The 22,265-nt window shown below is 37.7% G+C and overlaps 1 protein-coding gene and 1 non-coding gene across 4 annotated transcripts in view; both read right to left on the bottom strand.

Annotated features, from left to right (window-relative positions):
* Positions 1–22,265, bottom strand: part of Adgrb3 (adhesion G protein-coupled receptor B3) — a 676,641-nt gene that overhangs the window by 209,055 nt on the left and 445,321 nt on the right. The gene's annotated exons all lie outside the window — the stretch shown is intronic.
* On the bottom strand, positions 14,012–14,123 carry LOC117722828 (small nucleolar RNA SNORA23). Its single transcript, XR_004608594.1, has one exon. It is a non-coding gene; the product is annotated as a small nucleolar RNA SNORA23 (small nucleolar RNA).

Genomic DNA, 22,265 nt, shown 5'->3' with positions numbered 1-22,265 from the left:
CTTCCTGTTGCCTTGATGTCAATGGACTCAAACTTTCTGGAACCATGAGCCCCAAATGAATCGCTTTTACATTTTGCAAGTTGTCTTGGTCATGGTGTTTTGTCATGACAATAGAAAGGTAACCAAAGTACCTTCTATGATGTCTGAATACTTATCTTTCTTGATAATAAACATGCCTATTTGGCTGTCTATAGACTGGTGCTATGCTTGTCTAATATCAAGGAATAATGATAGGAGAACCTAAACTGTACAAGTCAGAAAGTAATAGCTGCATCCTTTCAGGTACTGTAAGGAATCTCTCAGTGTTTGGAAAGGTGACAACACCTGGTGGCCTCTGACCCCTCACTCTTTTGCTTGGCCCTTTTTGATGCTTTTCTTTTCATCAAGCATGAACATAAAAATGTTCATAGTGCGTTTATCTGCCCTGCTCTGCCTTGGTTTTCCCTTCTGTTTGATTCTGGAGGTGTGTTCTGCTTTTTCCTGTGCCTGGAACTCTGATAGGTTCAGGAACAATAAAGACAAAGGAGCCACAGTTCCTTCCCAGGAGCAGCCCTTGCCTTGACTGTAATTGATAAACACACAGACGCCCAAGGAAATTACTATCAAAGGGGATACAAAGCAGAGGAGAGAGGAGGGGCTCCTTCCAACACTAGGAAAACTGCTGAGGACACAAAGCTGCCTTGCACAAATTCTGCCTCCCAAGACCTCTCAAGAGGGATGATTTTGCTGTTTCTCTCGTTGTCTCCAGTGGAGAACACTACAAGATCATAAAGCTGTACCTGAGAGATGTCTCATTAGATACCCAAAAATAATGACTTTGGAACTTAAGAGAAAGCCATGGTTAAAACTAGAAATGGTTCCATTAATGTAAAGCCTGAAGATCATATTGAATGTAATTGTACAGAATTTCAAAGAAGAATCCACTTTGCAAATGGTCTGTGAACTCTCTGCACAGAACAATTGCAAGATGATTCCATAGGAAATATTGGCTCCTTAATCATTTTAAATTGTGCAGTGTTGGGAGTTGGTTCTAATGTTTTGTCTTATTTCGGCTCCCAAAAGCCACACTTCCATACCTGAGGGTTCCTCCCCCCAGCTAACTTCGACTGATAATAAAGAATTCCCATACAGCCAATGGCTGAGCAAAGAGATGGGGTGGAATTTTTAGATGGCTGGGCAAGGGAGCAAGGGAGCAAGGGAGAGGGGAGAGACAGAATTGCCCTGATAGAGAAACAGAAAGATGAGTCTTATTAAAGGCCTACTGGCATGTAAAAATCAGGGAAAGTGGTCCTAGGGGCCAATTCCTGATTGGGTCTGTGGTAGCAGAGATAAAATACAGATTTTTAAAGATGTTAACTTAGGAATACTGGAGGACAGTGTTTGCTAGCCATGGAAAGGTTTAGACATACCCAATCACTGAGCTAGCCAAGACTGAGATAGCTAATTTTGAGCTATCAAAATTAGCTGGTGTGTGTGTGTGTGTGTGTGTGTGTGTGTGTGTGTGTGTTTCATTTGGTAATTTACCTCTATATAGCAGGGCAAAATTTGGGGGGACTTTTGTTTGTTTGTAAGAGGCATACAATGTTTACATTTCAGGCAGCTTCTTGTTCTAGCCTGAGGTCTTTTTGTCGACCAGTTCCAGACTCCTGCTCCATTTCACCAGAGCTTCTGTTTTTCTCAAAGCAGTTTGTTGTACTTGTGATTCTGTAGCTGAACTGAGAAGCATTTATAAAACTAGGATGAACATATTGCTTTCCTCTGACTTAACTCTCCCCACCCAAGGTTTGTATTGCTTCACTTGTTGGCCTTGTAAATAGTATTTAGCCTTTTCAAAATTGTACCCAACTGTACTTTCCTAAGTTTACATAATTTGCTCTGTTGCAGTAAAAGAAGGGCAGATTCTTGGTTTCAGTAGAAATAAAATTGCTTGATTAAAGTGAAAATTGGGCATTTGATACATTTTTCAGTGTATATGCTAGCTTTTCTGGTGTCATGTCTGTAGCTGAAGTCCTGGTAAAGAAAACAGTTATTTTCACTTGAGCTCCTCTCTAGGGAACAGATGACCTGGAGCTGTCCTGGGTTGATGTGATGGGTAATAGTTAGGGCACCTCTGCCTGGTTCTCTCGCTTTGAGATGATTAAGAGAATTGATAACAAGTTGAACTAAATGTCAGCCAAAATCAATACCTGGGAGCTAAGAACAGGTTGAGGCCAGTGTATTGACTTCAGACAAATACACAGGCCAAAGGAACAGAATCCCCACTTGGAAAAGCTACACTGCTTCCTGGTGCAACAGCAAACAATTATTAAACCTGTTGTTGGAACTAGATGTCACCAAGTATGAGAAAGAAAGCATGGGAAGGATACTGGGGTCAAGTAGACTTCCTGCCCTACTGGGCTAAGAAGACAGCTTCATGGTGCAATCTCAACTAAACTGATAAGCTTTTGAAAACTACAGCATACTGTCCTTGATAATTCTTTGGATTTTTGAGACAAGTTCTCCCTATGGAACCAAGGCTGGCTGAGAACTTAGTATGGAACCCAAGCTGGCCTTGGACTCATGGCAAACCTCTTGCTCCAACCTTACTACTGCTGGGATTGCAGGTGTGAATCAAACATATGAATTCTAGTTTCGAGCTAAAATCATTTGCATGTCATTTTATGAAATGTAGTCTGGGGGCAAGAGTATAATAAATTCTTTAATGGAATTTACCTCCACATAGGTTTTATATAACTTAAATGTTAGTTTTAATATTTCATTCCTAGGCTCAGAAGGTAAAGTACTTAGCATAATCACCAGAGTTCCATCCTTTTGACCCACATGGTAGAAGAAGAGAATTGACTCTGGAGATTTGTCCTCTGGATGCCACACCTGCACCATGGTACACCCTTTCACATACACACTACATGCGCGTGTGCGCGCGCGCGCGCACACACACACACACACACACACACACACCCCATATGTGCATAAGTAAATCAATTGACCAATTGATCACTAAACTAAAATGTAGTATTATTCTTAGATGAGACTTAAATAAAAATTTGGAGGTTAAATTGTTGAAATATTAAAATTATATTGATTTTATAAATATGAACTAGTACTAGTTTTGTAGATTTATTATTCAGATAACGGCAATAGCTTCCCTCTTAACTGGCATCAGATGTATTAGCAATTTTATATGCTAGATCCATCCATTCTCAGATGCCACATCATCCACCCAGAAGCTTAGAAATATATGTAGCTATGGTTTTCAGATTAATGTCCTCAGCCTTGTACCAACATTCTGGCCAACTTTATCCAAGCCTCTCTGAGCTGAATGTGAGTTGCAGCTCAGGGCTCACTTCTTTTAAACTGAATGGAGCAGGTATGTTTTGAGATGTCACCCTCAAGAGTGGGTACAATATCTTTGTGGGCGTTTTACCTTGGGGTCACATGTTCCTTTGCTTGCTTGATTACTCTGAAAGAAGCCAACTGCTATACTGTGGGTTGTTCTACTGATGTATCTAATAAGGTCGTCTTTAGTCCCTAATCATCAATGAGCTGTGGCTAATAGCTGCAGAGAAACCCACTCCTGTCAGTAAACCCAAGTGACCTTGAGATAGATATGCCTCCTCCCAAACTTCTGAGACCAAAGCCCAAATGATCATCAGGATTGCAACATGCTCTAGGACTTTTGAGTCACAACAACTGTGAGATCATAAACATTTGCTTTCTTAAGTCATTAAATTTGAGATAAATGGTAAATTTCTACAAATAATGAATCTGAAATCTTTTAGATGTACAAATTCTGAAGATCTATCATTATTTACTAAATCAATACCTCTCAGAGTTGGGATCAGTAATTAGTGTTTTAGCCAGACTCCTGGACAATTCTGGTTCATTTCAGGTTTGGAACATATTCATTGACAGGATAAACTCTAAAATCTGTAGCCTGGCTCACAAAGCCCTTCCCATGACAACTTCAAAAACAGCATGATAGCAACAGGTAAGTAAAAGTGGGAGGAAACTGAAGGAGGGTAGAAGGGTAGCAGGAGTGGCGAAGAGAAGGGAGAGGACTGAGAGGGTGTGATAAGTGAATATGGTCTGAGTATTACAAACAATAAATGTCATTTATTGTATTATACTGTGAATAAAAATAAAATATCTCCTTTGGATCAAAACAAAAACAAAATTAGAAATAAAGGCAAATGCAGTGTTAGTTCTTCCCAACAAAACCAACCTAAAGCAAACAAAAACCTTTGCTTAATCCTGTGCTAGTCATCCTTAGGGACTTTATATCATAATCAGTTTATTAAGCTTTCTCTATAGTTGAGGATATTCTAATAGCCACTGAGTACCTTATTAACTCCCCAAATTGCACTAATTATGAATACTTCATTTATTAATGAAACCTAATGAGAGATGCTACACATTACATATCAAGTTTCATCATAACCACTTTGTAGTTAATATGATAATTTCCTAAGCAACTCCTACAAGATTGTTGCTATTATTATCTCTACTTACAACCAAAGGACATAAACTTCAGAGAGATAAATCAGTTTGCCTGAAAGCATATGACTGCTTACCTGGTGAGGCCAGACTTGACATGAGTCTCACCTTGAACTTGGCATTATAAACGAAAGAATTACAATTGTCCCCCAGAACATAGTTCCATAAATTGTCTTTGGTCCGAGAAGTCTGAAGACCTCCTCCACAAAACTAGGTTCAAATATAATGTCATTACCCCATAGTACATATAAACTCATCACTCATTTAAGAAACATGTTATATATCCCCAGAAAATTTCCAGAACCTGCCAATTTAAAACTAGAAGAGCTAACAAAGAAGAGAAAAATAAATAAATAAATAAATAAATAAATAAATAAATAAATGCATTGCAGTTTATATTCTTTGGATCGGAGAAACTGCCTTGCATAGCTTGATGGGTTGCCAATATGGTCCTGTCAAAAATTTAGTTCCCAATGTGGTAATCTTGAGAAGCAAAACTTTCAGAAGAATTAGGTTATGAGAGCTTACATTCATGGATGGATTAATGTCATTATCTTGGAAGTGGTTTCCTTACCATGAACATGAATTTGACTCTTGAATGCTTGTATAAGTTTGGTCCCTTTTCTCTCTTGTGCATGGTCTCCTGGTTTCCTCTTCCATCAGGAGATGATCAAAAAGAAGGTTCTGAACAGCCTTCTTTTCTATCTTTTTACTAAACCTTGAACTCTTCATCTTCCAGACTAGGAGAAACAAATACCTGTTTGCCATAATTAACCACTCTCAGGGGCTCTGTTAGAGTAGCACAAAGTGATCTAACAGCCAATGATTATTTTAAAAGAAAAGAAAATAACATTAAAAGTGGCGGAAGATTGCACAAAGGCAACTTGTAGCATGGGCAGAATGCTGTGAGTAGATATTGACACATCAAGTGTGAATTCCTGCTGGGAGGGAACTTACAAAGTTCAGAGAACATCAAGATGGGCCTGTGTGACATGTGTAGAGCCTGGTAAATGCCAGGTAGCAGATGGGGTTAGAGAAAGAGAATGGGCAAGGGAAGTTCTCAAAGTTCTTCTGAACCATTAGAAGGGGTGGAGAATTTCTGTGCATAAAATGGGAATAATAGAAGGTTGAAGAACATGATTTAATTTCAACCTCAATAGATCACTTTGATTGATACCATGGAAACTCAAAGTATGAAAACATCAGAGGCAATAAGTTTAAATAGACTACTTACAAACCTATTTCAATACACAATTAGCCATGGAATCCTGGGCTAAAATGATGAGATACAAGTGACAATAAATGACGAAATTCTGGGTACATTATGGCCAGAGCTGGTAGTAGTAACAGAAAGATGTCATTTAAGATATAATAGAAAAAAATAGAAAATAAAAGCCATTATCTTATGCCAGAGATAGGAAAGACTGTACAAATCATAGGCTTTTCTTATGAGACAAAGGAGTTCAACAATTTGAGTACCGAATTCTAAATTTTAAGGTATAGTGTATTTAAGAAGGGATGTCCAAATGGAAAATCAGATGCACAAACATTCTGAGGAACAACTGATGAAAGGGAAATAAATCATAGAAAGCATAATATTTAAGAGCGTGAAGCTCTGAGATCTTTAAGAGAATTATTATTGTTGTGATTACACTGATGATCCGTGAGCAAAAGCCTTTTCTCACTCAATTCCTTTTCTTAATCACTTAGTAAATGTCTACCAAATGCCTGACAAATGACCAGTCCTGGGTTGTCTGTGTGGTCACTTCTCTTTCCCACCAGAAATGTGATATAGAGTGCATTTACATTTGGTTTTATAGTTTACTCATCTTGCATACATATAGCAGAGTTTTGGACCATGTTGTTTGAATAATCCATTACAGCTAATATGATAGAAAATATGAAGGCAAGTCAACATGAAAATATGATAGGCAAATCAGTCATAGTCTCTACTTGAACACCATTACAATAGAGATGGGTTGTAAGGGAAGGTCACACATTTTCCTTTGGAATTCTTAAATCTTAGTTAATCGTGGAAGACTTGTTTGGAGATGTAAATTGAAAATAAGCTAGGAAATGTCTTGAAAGAATTTCAGGTACATTGAGAGAGAATGCATGAGAGTTAGGTGAGACCTACTTACTTGTGACTTCTACAGTCTATTCTAGGTAGGAATATAAAGAACACACATTAGATGAGAGTCATACTCTCTTAGTGTTCAGTCCCAGGAGAATAACACTGGAAGACAGAGAGGAGGGTGGTGAACCCTGGAGAAATAAAAGAGGTTGAATAATAGCCATAAGAAAAGTATAGAATTAGGAGTTCAATTCAGCCTTATTCAGATCTTCAAAAAGATTGAAAAATTGTCATAATCAAATGATATTATAGTATGAATTACTGGATTTTTTCACTTTGGAGCTACAAGAAGACGAGCTTACTCTGAAAAGTGCTCTCAGGTTCACTTTGAAGTATATGAGGAGACGCATAGAAGCAAATGAAAAGAAACTTTCGCACAGAGAAAGTTTCCACGCTACTGAAAGACTTAGGATGGAGGAACACCCTCCCCTCAAACATTCTCATGAGTATCTGTAATAAATAATGTAAATAATGTAAATTCAAAATAACTTTCCTTCTTCTTTTTCTGTTTTTATGAGGCTGTATTTAACTCCAGCGAAGTATGTTCAGCAGACCATCTTTCAATTAGAGCAATCTATCTATTCCCATCGATTCTAGGACTGCTCAAGTCTCATTTTGAATTGCCTTTTGAAAAAAGTGAACATTAGTGGGGAGTGAGAAAATTAATACTTAATGCAATATGCGTTGTCTCAGTCTCAGTCTATTCATGGTTAGTTCTATGGAGATGGGCCTGGCTACAAGAGATGAGGGAAGGAAGATGCAATTATCCAAAGTTACTGAATATACAGCTCTGTAGGCATTAATCAAGTTCATTTGGTGTCCCAGGAACTTCAACAGTTGTTGCATAGGTAGGGGGAAGGAAACAGAATCAAATCAATTTTTAAAAATCCCTAATTCTGAGTTATGTACAATATGGTAGGGAGGAGTTGCAGAAGCAAACACTGAATATGAACACCAGCACCAATCCTGCTCTTATTTGTACCTCTTCTATGCAAGAGCTCTGCACTAGGTAGATCTAAATAAGAGTTGGAATGCTTGGGGAGATTGTTTCAGTCAGGATGAGTCTACTGAAATGGACAAAAACATCAGTCTCTGGACACTTACACAGAGTATTTACTTTGCAACTCACATTTAGAAGTCTTCCCGATAGTGGAGATTGCAAGCCGTCCTTGGGCAACTTAGTAAGTCAAAAGATGTAGGAATCTAAAGTACACATAGATTTGTCTTTACTTCATCACAGTTGACTGCCATCTATCCAACCATCAATGCCTCATAGACACATGCCCAAACTAGGAAATAATAGCACAAGTACTTCCTCTCCTTTCAGATCAGACAAGTAATTTATCCAAATTTATCTTTTCCTTGTGCCAGGCTGACATGTTCCCCTATGCTCCTGGGAGTTTTTGTTGTGAGCTGAGAACTCTGTATTTTTCCAAAGGAAAGTAAATGGTTTGGGGTAAGGAGCTAACACTGGTGCTTCCAGGAACATCAAGCTATTTTTTGGAATTGCTATGTGTAGCTCATGTTTCCTGATATTCTAAATGCTCCCTCAAGTGTTCCTAACACAAAAACTCCCTGTACATCTATTTTATCCAGGTCTTCGGAACAGGATAAGCATGATATTTCCTACAATTATGTACTAGCATCTGACTCTTTCTGTAACTTTAGTATGTGGCAGAGGTAAGCAGGAGCAATTCATTGTGAATATTTTTTTTTGCTCATGGAATCTTGATTCCAACTGGGCCACAAGTCATTTTATTATCAAGACTGCTTACAGAGAAGAGGCTGGGAGTCAACAGGGACCAGTAAGTTGGGAGCAGCATCACAGCTGGGGAAGTGAAGAGGGAGTGAAGAAGTGAAGAGGAAAATAGCTCATTCACATGGAGAGTAGATGCTTAGCCCTCCCTGCTGGGTCTCCTTTCTGTGGCAAAAAGAAGTAGGGTGTCTTGCATGGACTGCGAAGTTAATCCTCCTGGAAAGCTGGTCCTCTAAGAGAGTTAGTAGTAGGTTAGCAGTTATTAAGTTGGTAATGATATAGCTTGATTCTATCCCCCACCCCTTATCCTGCCCTTTAGTTTAGTTTAGTGGCTTTGAACGTTTGAGCATCCTGACTCTGCATCCCAAGTGATAGAACATCAGTTCTATCCGCCACACCTAGTTTGTGCAGTGCTGGAAGTAGAACCCTGCATTTGTGGAACATACTAGACAAGCACTCTGCCAACTAAACTGCATCTGCAGCCCCCTTTCTAGTTATTTTGATGACGTTGCAACCCATTGTCAAACAGTAATTAGTGAGATCATTTTTAAAAATTAAACCAATAAGCCATCCAGTTCCCTTAGTGAAAAAGCCCCATATTCCTTCCCAGTGTATTTGAAAACTATCTAAATGTCCTACCATGGTAGAAAAATTCTGCATGACCTGACCCCCTGACTAACTCTTTGCTCAACTATCATGTCACAATCTCAAAGCATCTTTGCTTCTTTTGATAGGTAACTGTAGTTCCATCCGGGAGCCACTATGCTGTGGGGTGCACAGTCAAACACACTGCTGTCTCATTACATTACTGTATTTCATCACTCTGACTTCACTCTGAATGTTCCTCACAGTGGCCTTCCCTGACTATGCTGTCTAACATCTGACCTTCTCAGCCCAGTGCCGTGCTAACAAAATCATTTCTCATCATGCTCTCCTACTTTGTTTTTATTTCCTGAAATTATCTTGTTAATTTGAAGTGAAGGACTATGCCCATGTATTATCACTATGTAGATTACACCCAGAGTAATAGTCTATATTGAAGCAGATCTTCTCATTACTATAAAAGACAATTATAATATTTTGCATAGAAATAAAGAATGGGCTATTATTATTATTATTATTATTATTATTATTATTATTATTATTGCTGTGGTTGTTCTATTCAGGACTTAAAGCACTATGCAGTTATTACTATCACTGAGCTACATCCTCAGCCAATCAACCAAGTATTTTTAAATTAAGTGAATAAGCATATATAAAACAAAGTTACTGTTATAATTATAATTTGTTTCATGTTTATTTTATGACTTTCATTAACCCACAAGAAGCAGAAAAGCATATATAGTGTTACTACTTTAGTAACAGGGGTCAATTTTCTTGAGACGCTATTGAAATAATACTACTAAAATAATTATCATTATATTTCTCTTAGTGGAAGTTTCCAAACAAAAATCAAAATAAAACAGAACAGAACAACAAAGACCTCAGCCAGATTTCTTCATTATATGGAACTGTTACTGTCTTCTTCTAAATGCAGCTGAAATAAGTGTGTTTGTAGAAGCAGATTGGCCTATGAATGAGCATCCCATGTGACAGAATTTCTGTGCCTGGCATTTTTGTTAGCTTCAGTGTTGGAAGAGAATGTGGGATAACGGATAGGAATTGATGGGGAGGAGGGAGTTTGCTGCTCTGAGAATTATTCAGCGCATCTCTGCCTCTAATAATCCTTTGAAACTACTCTTGGCTTGAATTTGTTAGTGTCTACAAATTGTAATATATCTTGATAAAGAACAAAAGGTATTTGCTGAGGCATCCGGAGGCATAATGCTCTGAATTCTCTTTCTTTGTTTTTCCTAGAAGCAAACAAAATATTGTGGGTTATTATTTCCAATTTGGAAGATGGAAACAAACAAAACTTGCCCAGCGGCAGGCATATAGCAGCATGGAGATGGTTGATTTGTCTTCCAGTTAATGTAGATGGTGTCCTGGATGTTGTGTCTAGCAAGCCAGTATTATCAAGGTGTCAGGCACTCAGTTTATTCCTTCCTCTCTTCTTATTATGTATATTGGACATCTCCTTCCATAGGAGGCAATTTTTCCTATTAGGTTATTAGCTGTGTGAGAATTAGCTCTCAAATCTAACTTAATGAATCAGCTCTCAAATTGTAGAATACTTATAAAGCCTGTTAAGCATTTCACTGCTACTTCAATAACCAGATGTGGGCAAAATGTGTTTTCAATATTCTATGCTCAGTTCATCACTTTTAACGTGTCAAAGCTACTGCAATTTAAAAACTTTTAAGCTAATCATCTTCTACTTACAAGACTCTGCTATCTTAGAAAGATAACAAGGACTGTGGTAAACAATTTGAAAGCCAATACCTGCTTGGGCAGATGGATGAGATATTGTACAGATTGAGGTGTATGTGTGGTTTAGTTCAACATATGATGAGTGTGTACTGTGAGCTACACATGGTGCTTGGCATAGGAAATCAATTGGGCATGCATTTGACTTTCAGTTCTATGCTCTGCAGGGAATTGCTAACAATACAATTTCCATAACCGTGTGTTTTGGAACTATAAGTTAAGCGGTGGAGTTGTGACCAGAATCAGCCAACCCAAGAGAAAAGTTGATGTGAATGGAGGATGCTATTCTTGGCAATGGGACCTGGGTATAGATAAAGATATTAATCAGCATGATAATAAAAGACCCACAGGTGGCTACAGGAGTGGCAAGATTGAGATGTGTAAAGGAAGAGTTGGGGAGAGAGATTGGGTTGATCCTCGAGGTTCTCATAAGTCATGCTAAAGGAACCACCCGTACTTAATCTAATGAATTTGTAAGGAACCATTGAAAGATAAAAATCTTTTGGTAAAAAAGTAGAAGACAGATGTGAGAGCCTAAGACCATGGGTAAAATCATGTTGTCTACTTTAATTATTTATTATCAGTGCAAGTTTCTCGTCATCAACATAAGAAGTGGAAAGTCACCCTTAAGCCTTAATATTGCACTATATTATAGACAATGACATGTACAAACTGGACAAAAGAGGTGTGTATGTATTCGTCATGACTATAGTCTTTCAGTCAATGTTGGGAGGGAGTTTTGACATTTGATTCCAGTAATCAGGTTCATCATTACCTCCTCATATTTAATTTGGTTTAACTCAAATTACCCAAACCCCATTTTATTATTTATTATTATTGACCATAGCTATTTTTTATTCTTTCCATATTGCAATATTTACCTTTTGGGGAGGGAGCAGGGAGAGCAGTTCTGCGATAAGGTAAATGGTATTTATCTTATTCATCCTATTCAAAATTCCTCATGTTTATATACATCCATAACATTAAACTCAATTAATGCTTCTTTAGAACAAGCCCCCGTTTTTATACCTTGACTGAACAACTTCTGTTTCCTTTGAAAGACAACAACACTTTTAGGGTCAAGATATCAACCCCTTATTATAATCCACTTACTTTCAACTCATTATTGTGTGCTTCTAGACTTTTCTCCCTAAATTCCCTTTGTTTGTGTTAGTCCAGAGTTACTAGCTTGAGAAAGGACTGTGACAGCAGTAGAATTCTCAGGAATGTCAAAAGCATGTATTTGGAAGCAGGTGTCCTTAAAGAAAACTGCTGTTTGCTGTTTTCACTGTGGGTTAGCTTCTAACTCCCACAGCTTGCTGTCTTTTAAAATATATCCTGCTTTGGAAAAGGAGTTGGAAATTAAAACTCTATCTTTTAAAGAGATTTGAGAATTGAAAATCTGTCTTTCTACAGTTTCCTCTATTTTTTAGATTTTTTATTTCTAGGTGTGTGTGTGTGTGTGTGTGTGTGTATGTATGTGTGTATGTGTGTATGTGTTTGTGTGTGTGTGTTGTGGATGTAAGTTCAGTGCCTGTCAAGGCCAGAATAAGGGATCTGATTACCAGTAAGCTGGAGTGACTGGTGGTTGTGAGCCTCCCTTCATGGGTGATGGGAACCACACTGGAGTCCACCGCAGGAGCAATAAAAGCTCTTAACTGCTGAGCCATGACTCCATTCTTGAGTTTTCTGTATTTTAAATGGAGTACGTAGAATGTTGGAGGACACTTAGTGCAGAATTCGCTTATAATGTTCCATATTATTTACTAAGACTCCAAGCTTAACTCTTAAACTTGTTTTGTCATCTTTCCCTAAAACTATTGTGTAGTTAATACAAAACAAGTGAGATGCTAAATCAAGCTTCCCCTAGCAATCTTAGGTTCTCAGTTAACCATAGAGATACAATGGGCTTTTGTTGTTGTTAAAAGGAGTCATTATATCTGTATGTGATACTATTTTTCAATTTAGTATCAAATTCTAATACTTTGCTATAAGATAGGTCATTTATATCTTTCTTTTAATACCTCCATAATATAGCAGTGAAAGATGTAAAAGATCACAATTCTCCTACCTATTATGCTAGCTTTTAGATATTCAGCCTAATACTGCAGGTAACATCATAATAAGATTAAAGCCCAGTATGGTGCAATCCTGTAATCTTAGCACAAAGAAAGCTGGGCAGGAGGACTTCCTCAGCTTTGATACTGGCCTTGGTGATACTATGAGCTCCAGGTCAGCCTGGATACATACTATGACACAATATCAAAAGACCTCTTTTTCTTCAATTAAAAAAAAAATCCATACAAACGCCACATACACCACATCTTTCCATCTCTCGTCTCTGTCTCTCTCTGTCTCTCTCTATGTCTCTAATTCTGTCTGACTCTGTCTCCCTTTCTCTCTCTCTCTCACACTCTTACACACACACAACCTGTGTAATATATATTTTTGTGAAGCATTAGTGTAAAATCAAACCACACACCTACTTCTATGACATCTTCAGACACTAAACATGCTAGTGGGTTTAAAAATTGTGTACCCAACACAACTGCCCCGTGGCTAACTTGGGATGTATAGAACTAGCTATTTGTGTCCTGCAATGAGGGACAAGTCAGTGAAGGAACCTATGATTACCCACCTGCTCTCCTAATTACTGAATTGCAGATTAGATATTCTACAAAGCAACTCACTTTCCACGTTTCAGATTAAAGGCACAGATTTACATAATAGGAGACCATTTATCCCACTAATGGTTTCTAATACATTCATACTTGATTTGCATTAAGGAGTGTTACATTTGGGACATGCATTTAAACACCATCTTTTCAAGATTTCTCACCGGATGCTGTGGTGCTACAAGAAGCAATGACTCCACAAGAGCAATCTGCTTTGAAGGAATCATTATAGAATATTTCATGAATTTCAGAAACATACAAATCAGATTTCAAGCTTGCAATAAATAAGATTATCCTTTCCTCATCAGAGAAGAATTTTGTTTAAAAAAGCAAAAAGTAAAATGCACTAGTAAGCTGTTGTTGAGCATTTTGGAATGATAAAATCTAAATAACCATACTGTTTATGGTATGAGAGATATGTGAAGATGAGACCTTAGAAAGGAGGGTTAAGAAATGAATTTCATGTATCAAAGAACAACTGATGAGCACTGGCTTTGTGACAGGCACTGTTTTAGATGAAACAGTGAACAGAAAAATGAGGAACAGAACATAAGGAACCTTGAAGGTCATATTTAAGAATGTAGCTTGTGTGTGTGTAGGCTGGGAATGTGTGTGTGTGTATCTATATCTCTATCTGTATAATACAGATAGAGATATAGATACATACACAGAGAAATACACATACACACCTTTCAAAGTACCAAAAGGAAAAAAATAAATAGGATGTATATGAATAAGAAATGTATAGTGTTTGGGCAGTAAATACTAAGAACAATAGTTCTGGAAGCAAAAGCATGGATGAGTTAGTGTGTGTGTGTGTGTGTGTGTGTGTGTGTGTGTGTGTGTCTGTGTGTCTGTGAGATTTCATAAGAGCTGGCCAGAGTAAACAGCTAACAAAATGAGAAGCCACAAGTATTTCTGCAAACTTTGTAGCAAGAGCAAAGTCTGTCTCCCATAATGCCTGGTATATGAGGAAATGTTAAGAAGTAGGGAGAACTTGAGAAGCAGAGCAGCAGGAAGCCAAACAGAGAGAGAATAAAGCCGGGGCAGCTCGAGACAACATGGATACAGATGTAGGTTGTTTGCTTAGAGTTATGTGGAAAGGACAGTGTACACGGATGACATAAAAAAAGAAGAGGAAAAAACTTCACCACATTTTAGAAAGTGAGAAATGAAGGAATTGTGATTCCTTAGTAATGACCAAATCCAAGTACTCCATCTAGGGTCAAGAAAGCCAGTCTTGGGCTTCGTGCATGAGCAGCTAGCAAGAAGCAGGCTAGGCTCGAAGCTACATCTTAACTTCATTCTCCACACTGACTTAAAGGTTCATAAACTCACCCCAGGCAGATATGTCTTAGCTTCAAGGAGACATGATATCAGTGTGGATGGGTTCAGCATCGGTGATTCTAAGCTGACCAACCATTAATAAACTGTTAGAAGAAATTAAATCTTCCAACATTATACTTTGATCTTGATTTCGGCAGGAATTCCATTTATTGAATGTCATTAATCAGAACATGTTCCACAAGAAAGATTTCAAGCAGTTAAATTGATCTGTCCTTACGTTTTTTTTTTCTTTGTGGGTTAATTTAGAATGGCCTCAAAAATTGGCTGTGGCCTATGATAGCCATCGGTGATTTGCATAATCCAAGGGCATCTGTCTTTTCTCTACTGCTTTGTTTGCTATAGGCCAGGCTTCATGGAAAAGACATCTATGGTCCATTAGTTTATTTGGTTTAGGCTTGAGGCTAAATAAGTGAGTTTTTCCCTATGTGGGCTTGGACTTTGGCCTCAATGCAGCTTCATCAGAAGACATCCCAAGACCTGACCCATTGCTACCCTTAAACAAACAAACAAGCAAACAGCAAACCAAACCAACCAACCAAACAACATGAAACAAAATAAAACAAAAAAATTGCAATTCCCCCAATATAAAAAAGAAAACAAAACAAAAAAACCAAAAAACCACATGGTGTTGGTTAAAAGAAGGATAGAGACCTCACAACAAAATTGCTGATTGCACACAGGGTATTTTCATAGTGAAGGTGATTTAGCGGTGTACTGGCTGGTTTTGTGTGTCAACTTGACACTTGAGTTATCATGGAGAGGAGAGCTTCAGTTAAGGAAATGCCTCCATGAGATCCAACTGTAAGGCATTTTCTCCATTAGTGATCAAGAGGGGAGGGCCCATAGTGGGTAGTTCCATCCCTGGGCTGGTAGTATTGGGTTCTGTAAGAAAGCAAGCTGAGCAAGCCAGGGAGAGTAAGTACCATGGCCTCTGCATCAGCTCCTTCTTCCTGACCTTCTTGAGTTCCAGTCCTGACTCCCTTTAGTGATGAACAGCAACGTAGCATGGAAGTGTAAGCTGCATAAATTCTTTCTTAGCCAACTTGCTTTTTGGTCATGATGTTTGTGCAGGAATAGAAACCCTGACTAAGACAAGTAGTATCATCCTAACATCCCTAAGTGAGACACTGAATAGTCTTTAGTTGAATACGGTTGAATAATTCCCTGGCTCATGACAGCCATGTCGAATGAGTAACGATTTTCTTGATGTGTCTCTCTAGGACTATTGAAAGGTGAATTCTCAGTGGGTACCTTTATGCAAGTATGCACATATCCTCATACAGGACATGCTCAAGTAAAAGTGCATTTTCTTTTTTTTTTTTCTTCCTCCTATGCTCTTAATGAATGCAGAATGCAGCTACAATTCTTATGAATTGACCTATTTATATTTCGGGGTCTCTCATTCAGCATATAAACTTAAGGCTGTTCTTCGCCAATTAGTATGTTGTCACTTAGTTTCAATTTTTTCTCCATTCACCAGGCTGTTATGCTTACGTCTGAGATGCCAAGATGCTGAATGGGCAAGTTTTAAAGGAGAGCTTGTTGTAAAGTGGCAGATGTGATGAATCACTGAGTTTCCTTTACAGGGGGCAGCTCGTGATGCAAGCAAGAAAACTGACTCTTCCACTCTGTGCCACACTGCTAAGCAATTAGGTGACCTTGAAGTAGAGATGTTTCATTTCTATATATTTCTATATAGCTGATAATATAACTTATACAGTTGTATAAAAGATCACCTCAAAACTGAGTTTTAAACTCATCTCCTACTTCCTCTTGGGTATGTTTTTGCAATTCAAGTAACTTCAAAACCTATCTCCTAACTTGTAAAACAAGGGCTGACAATCCATAAAGTTTTTTCTAAGAGGGTTAATTTAGTAACAAAAGACTTAGAAGGGTGAATGTCATTTACTGGTCAAATAGGAACCTGTTAGCACTTTTTCTTTTTTTTTTCTACTTATTTCTATATATTATAATGCATACATTATTTCACTAGCAATCGAATAGTAGAGCAAATTCTTCACATTAAAATGAAGACTGTCAAGAAGATAAATAGTCCTTATAATGCAGATATACACATAATAACACAGTTCCTCAAGGAAGTATACTTAAAATACTGTCATTAGCAGTCACTTTATTTCCTGACAGTGTTAAGGAAACAGTTTTCCTGGCTGGTTCCATGCATGCATCTGTAGATACTTTCCCTGTGGGAGTGGCCCCAGGGCAGATGAGTGTTGCCGGTGGGGAGTGATTAGTAAATAGAGGTCAGCAGGCACTGGATCAGGCTAAAAGGGAAAGCCTCAGAGGAAGCCCTGCCTTAAGGAATCTCCGCACTATCACATGCAATCAAATGTTCCATATATACTATGAGGCAGAGGCAGTCATGAGAATACCAAGCATGGCAAAAAAACAAAAACAGACAAACAACAATAACAAAATACCCCACCTCTACACAACACAAAATTGGAAACCAATACACACAAGCAGAAGACCAATACGACACAGAAATGCCCAAACAAAGCAATATGAAACAATGTCTACACAACCACTATGGAATTCATATTGTGTTGGCTATCTACTCCTTGGCATGGCATACCCCGAAGGCTGGTTAACATATTCAGTGAAATTCCACTGATAAAGATTAATTTTTCCTGTGCAAGGAGTTTTGAATTACAGATAGCCTCTTGGTCAGAGATGGGAGCCTGTGCCCATGTCCCCATTCTCAGTGCTGGGACGCCTTCTGGCTTGAGCCATTGGCCACAGTGAATTCATTTGAGTGTTAATCCTGCTGTGTCAGGAGGACATGATTTGCTGGGAGTCATCATGCCCTCTGGCTCTTCCTGTATCTCTGCCTCCTCTTCAGCCCGGGTACCTGAGCCCTGAGGAGAAGGTAGGATGAAGGCAATCTATTTAGGACTGACTGTGTTTGTTTGTGAGTTTGGGCTTTAAAGCCAGAGGGAAGAAAATGCAAGGAGGAGAGTGGGGCGCAAGTACAAAAGGAGCTGTAAGGGGTTGGGGGAGGGGAAGATTTAGTTCAATTTTTAAAATGCCAGGCATGTTATAGAGCAGCAGGACAGGCAAAGAGGTTACTTCCCAGCTCTACACTCTATTTGTGTTGGGTTCTTCAGACAGAAATTCTTGGGCTTCGAGCAAACTAGGAAGTCAAGGTCTGCTGTCTCTGACTCCAGGCTCATACTAGTTAATTTTAGAGCCACGTGATCTTTTCCCCTATTGTCTTCTGATGAGTGTAAGGCAAATTTTCTTGAATTAATATTTTTCTTCTTGTAACCTTTGCTTTCCTTAGTTATTTGAATTATGATGTGGGTTTCTTCATATAGCTCTCTCCCTTTTGGTATTAATGGCAGCTTTACAATGAAACATTCTTTTTTTTTTCTCTCATTATAATTCCTTAAACTTAGCATTTTATAAACTTCGTCTTATAAATCTCATTAATTTGCAATTCAGGGAAGTAAAAAAAAATAGCACCTCCAATAAAAAGCACTCATTGTATCTGATAACTCATTTTAACCACAAGAAACCTGACAGTGAGCCAGCTTCCGCCTCCAAAGAAAGAACTTACGAAAAACTTGAGGAACTTGCCACTGTACAAGACTTATTAAAGTTTGTTTTAAATCTCACTCTAATTTCTGGTGAACTTAAATTTTGGCTGCCACTGAATAAGTTTGTCTGCAGTCTGTGAAAAAGGTGATAACCTGTCAGAGAGATGACAAAGCAAAGGTGACCTCCCAAACAGCTTTGGAAAGTCACAAGTGGGAATACTGAAGCATGATGGAGACTCTGACATAGGTAATGGAGAACTGTAATAGAGTCGATAGTTTCTTAACTCGAATTTTCCTGAATCAGATCCAATATTGTTAAAAACTAGTTGTGGTGAACTACAAAGTATCTTCCATTATTTTCCTTCTTCTCAAGTTGATCACGTCTTCCAGATTCTCCCTTGAAGGTCAGTATGATCGCATGACAGTTAGAACGGAGAGTATGCACAAGGAAGTACTGGGAGACTTATCTGGGTCCATGTCAATTCAACTTTTGATATTTGTTCTGATGTGTCATTCTCTACTTCTTCAATGCATCTGACCAGAGAGCAAACTTTAGTGGTGTCAGTGATATTGTCAATGTGTCTATCAGCCAGGATGCTGGGATGTTCAATGCCATTTGGAAATATAGCACTCCATTAGCCTCTTGCCTACCTACTCTGTTTTTAGAGGTAGATAAAAATACTTAGATCTTCTGAATCATTTCACATCAAGCAGTTATTTTAATAGGCATTGCCATATTATTATTAATACATTCAATACTACAGTTTGAGAAATGACATTACCTACTAAGATTGATTTGTATGTGTGTTTATTGTTAATTTATCAGAGAATAAGGCAGTCGACCACAACATCTAAACACAGGAAATACATTGCTGGCAGGTTCACTGTCACATGGCAAACCCATGGAGGGAAATAAGGGCAAAAAATGCTGAAAATATATTAAAATACAACATACTGGAAAAGGGTAAAACACACTCTGAAAGCAAAATAAGTCTGAATAAAAAAAAAAAAAAAAAAAAAGGAAAAAATGTCTAAGAAGCCATTCCAAATGCAGAAGTTAGAGGTCACTGTTATGTCTGTAGATTTTAATTTCACATTTGAGGCACACAGAAAACTCACAACAAGACAGAAAAGAAAAGAAAAAAATATGGTTACATCCATCAGATGGTGAGAAAAAAATATTTTTATTGGAAACTTGTGTTATTTTATAAAGAAAAAAAAATAATTGATGAGATTGAAATCTCTTTCCAAACTCAGTAAGATGGTAGTCATAAGGATATGTTATATACATGAAGCCACACGTATATGTGCATATTTAATAGTTGTTATTGTATATATTCATAGTGAGTGTATTTCTGAAACTCTTACTACAGAGCATGCTAAGAAAGTGACGCCATACATTATTGATTTTCAATCACTGTCATTGTCTTTCTTCTTTAGCGATGGCAAAATCAAGTTGTGTCTTGGTATATTTCCTTGTGTTGTGGTTCAACCACACAGTAGATAGCTTGTAGAGAAAAACTTTAGTTTGCATTCTCCTTATTGCTACAGTCTAACCTGTTAGGAATTTCAAGATTTAACACTTAGCACTCTTTTTTTTTTTTTTTTTTTTTTAATTTCATATTCCCCTAACTGCTCCTATGGTCTCCTTTCTTGGATATTATGAACCTTTTATTCTCAAATAGAATTTTTGGTAACTGTCCCGGTTATTGTTGTATTACTGTGAAGAGATACCATGATGAAGGCAGCTCTTAAACTAGAAACCATTTAACTGGGGGCTGGCTTACAGTTTCAGGTGGTCTAGTCCAGTATCATCATGGCTGGGAGGATGGCTGCACACCCAGCACTGGAGCAGGAGCTTAGAATTGTATATCTTTGTCTGCAGGCCACAAGAAGACAGAAACTGGGCCTGGCATGGGCTTTTGAAACCTTGAAGCCCATCCCCCAGTGACTTACATTCTTTAACAAGGCCACACCTCCTACACTTCAACTAGTGCCACTCCCTGAGGACTAAGCATATGAGCCTGTGGGGTCATTCTTACTCAAACTATCACAATAACCATAATTCAAAAGATATAAGTTGCTGAATTTTCTAAGTGAGAGTTGAAATTACTGCTTTATCATCATTTAGGCCCAGGAAACCTCAAATTCTTAGTAATGAATATGCTTCAATATGCCAAAGCCAAGTTCTTTGAGCCAAGGCAAAAAAAAAAAAAATGTAAAAAAAAAAAAAGATATAAAAAGTATAATGCTATTTGCCCGTATTTACAAATTAATGTATATAAATTTAATAGTCATTTCTTTTGATTAATATGATACATTTGTTTGGTTACATTAAGAGAATTCTTAAAAAATGAACTATGTTTTTTTTTTTTGTAATAAGTAGCTTAAAGATGATATTTTCACAAGTCTTTCTGGAATTAATGTCACCAGTTAAAAATCTAAAAACACACTTAAGTGTTTCTTATAATGCATCAAAATTCTGAGGAAATAAAGGTATAATTGTACATTTTTTGTTAAGTAGTATTGTTGTATGTTAGGTTATGTTCAGAAGAAAATAAAAAACAGAAAGTTTGAAATGGCCAATAAAAGTCATTACTTAACACAGAGACATTATTTATTTGGTATTTTGGGAGTTATTGTTTTGATATTTATGTGAAAATTCACAGACTTTAGAAAGGAAGGAAAAGGACCCCATGCACAGGGATGTCTTTTAAAGTAACACTTACCATCAGGAAAAACTGTTCACTAACACTCAGTGAATCAATACTCTCTGATCACTGTGGTTTATGGAAGAAATGCTCTTCAGATGCACCTGAAGCCTACCTAGTCAGCTTATATTTTTCTTTTGTTTGTATGTTTACACATGCTTTAAAAATCTATACCCAATCATTTTAGAGTGTGCCTCCTAGACGAGAGAGCTGATCTCACTAAGTTGAGGGCAGAAACTGTCCTTTCTCTGTCCTGTCCCTGTCCCACTTTGTAAATTTCTTAGCTTTTACCAGGGTACCAAGAAAGACATTGAGACCCATTTATGTGAAAAGACACATGAAACTCCTTATGGCCAAAAGTTAATTTAAAAAAATGCTTGGTGTGTTCTCATAGTACATGTGGCAAAATAATATATATAATAGTAGATGATAGAGCAATGAGTATGTAATATCTAGTGTAAACATTAGGGTTCTAAAATCCACAGGAAGTTACAATGAGAAGAAAAGGTGTCTGGAGAAGGTGAAACAACTTGAACCCCTCTAGGGAAGAGAAGGAGTTGAGTTAGTGATAGAGAGCAAACAGGGGATACAATAAAAGATAGGAACAATAGACTGTTTCACGGAGAATGTTTAATGAATACTGAAGAATGACAGTTTTCAAATAAACCTTGGTCTGACATCTGTTCCTATAATCCCTTATACTGACATTATGAACACATGCAGAGAACCTGGACCATTTGAAATTATGTACCAGGGATTTGCCTATAATATTTGCAAGTGGTCTATGTGCATTCAAGTGTCATGTGCCAGAAGGTAGTCCCCAGTGTGGCTGCTGAGATGGTAGACCTTTTAATAGGTGTAGTTTGGTGAAGGTGGCTAGTACATTGTGGTTCTTGTCATCAGAAAGGGTGATGTCATTATGAAAGGAGTTAGTTTGATTGTGTGAGTGGGCTATTGTAGAAAGAGAATATCCTGGAGCCTGACTATCTCTGTCTTATTGAGTTGCTATGGATCTTTTCCACAGATTGTTACCACCATCATGGCAATCACAATGAGACCCTTAGAGATACTGATTGGGAAGGAGATGCCCAATTAACATTTTATTTGACCTTAGCCAAAAAGCCCAGACACAGTTTCAATCTTGGACTTTCATACTCCAAAACTGCAAGCTTTCCAATTGAAAATAACTTCAAACATCTCATTATAGAAAAAAGAAAAAAACAA

This window comes from Arvicanthis niloticus, chromosome 17 (genome assembly GCF_011762505.2).
Source record: "Arvicanthis niloticus isolate mArvNil1 chromosome 17, mArvNil1.pat.X, whole genome shotgun sequence".
Lineage (NCBI taxonomy): Eukaryota > Metazoa > Chordata > Mammalia > Rodentia > Muridae > Arvicanthis > Arvicanthis niloticus.
Note: the sequence above shows the minus strand (reverse complement) of the source record. Positions and strands in the feature narration are given on the sequence as shown.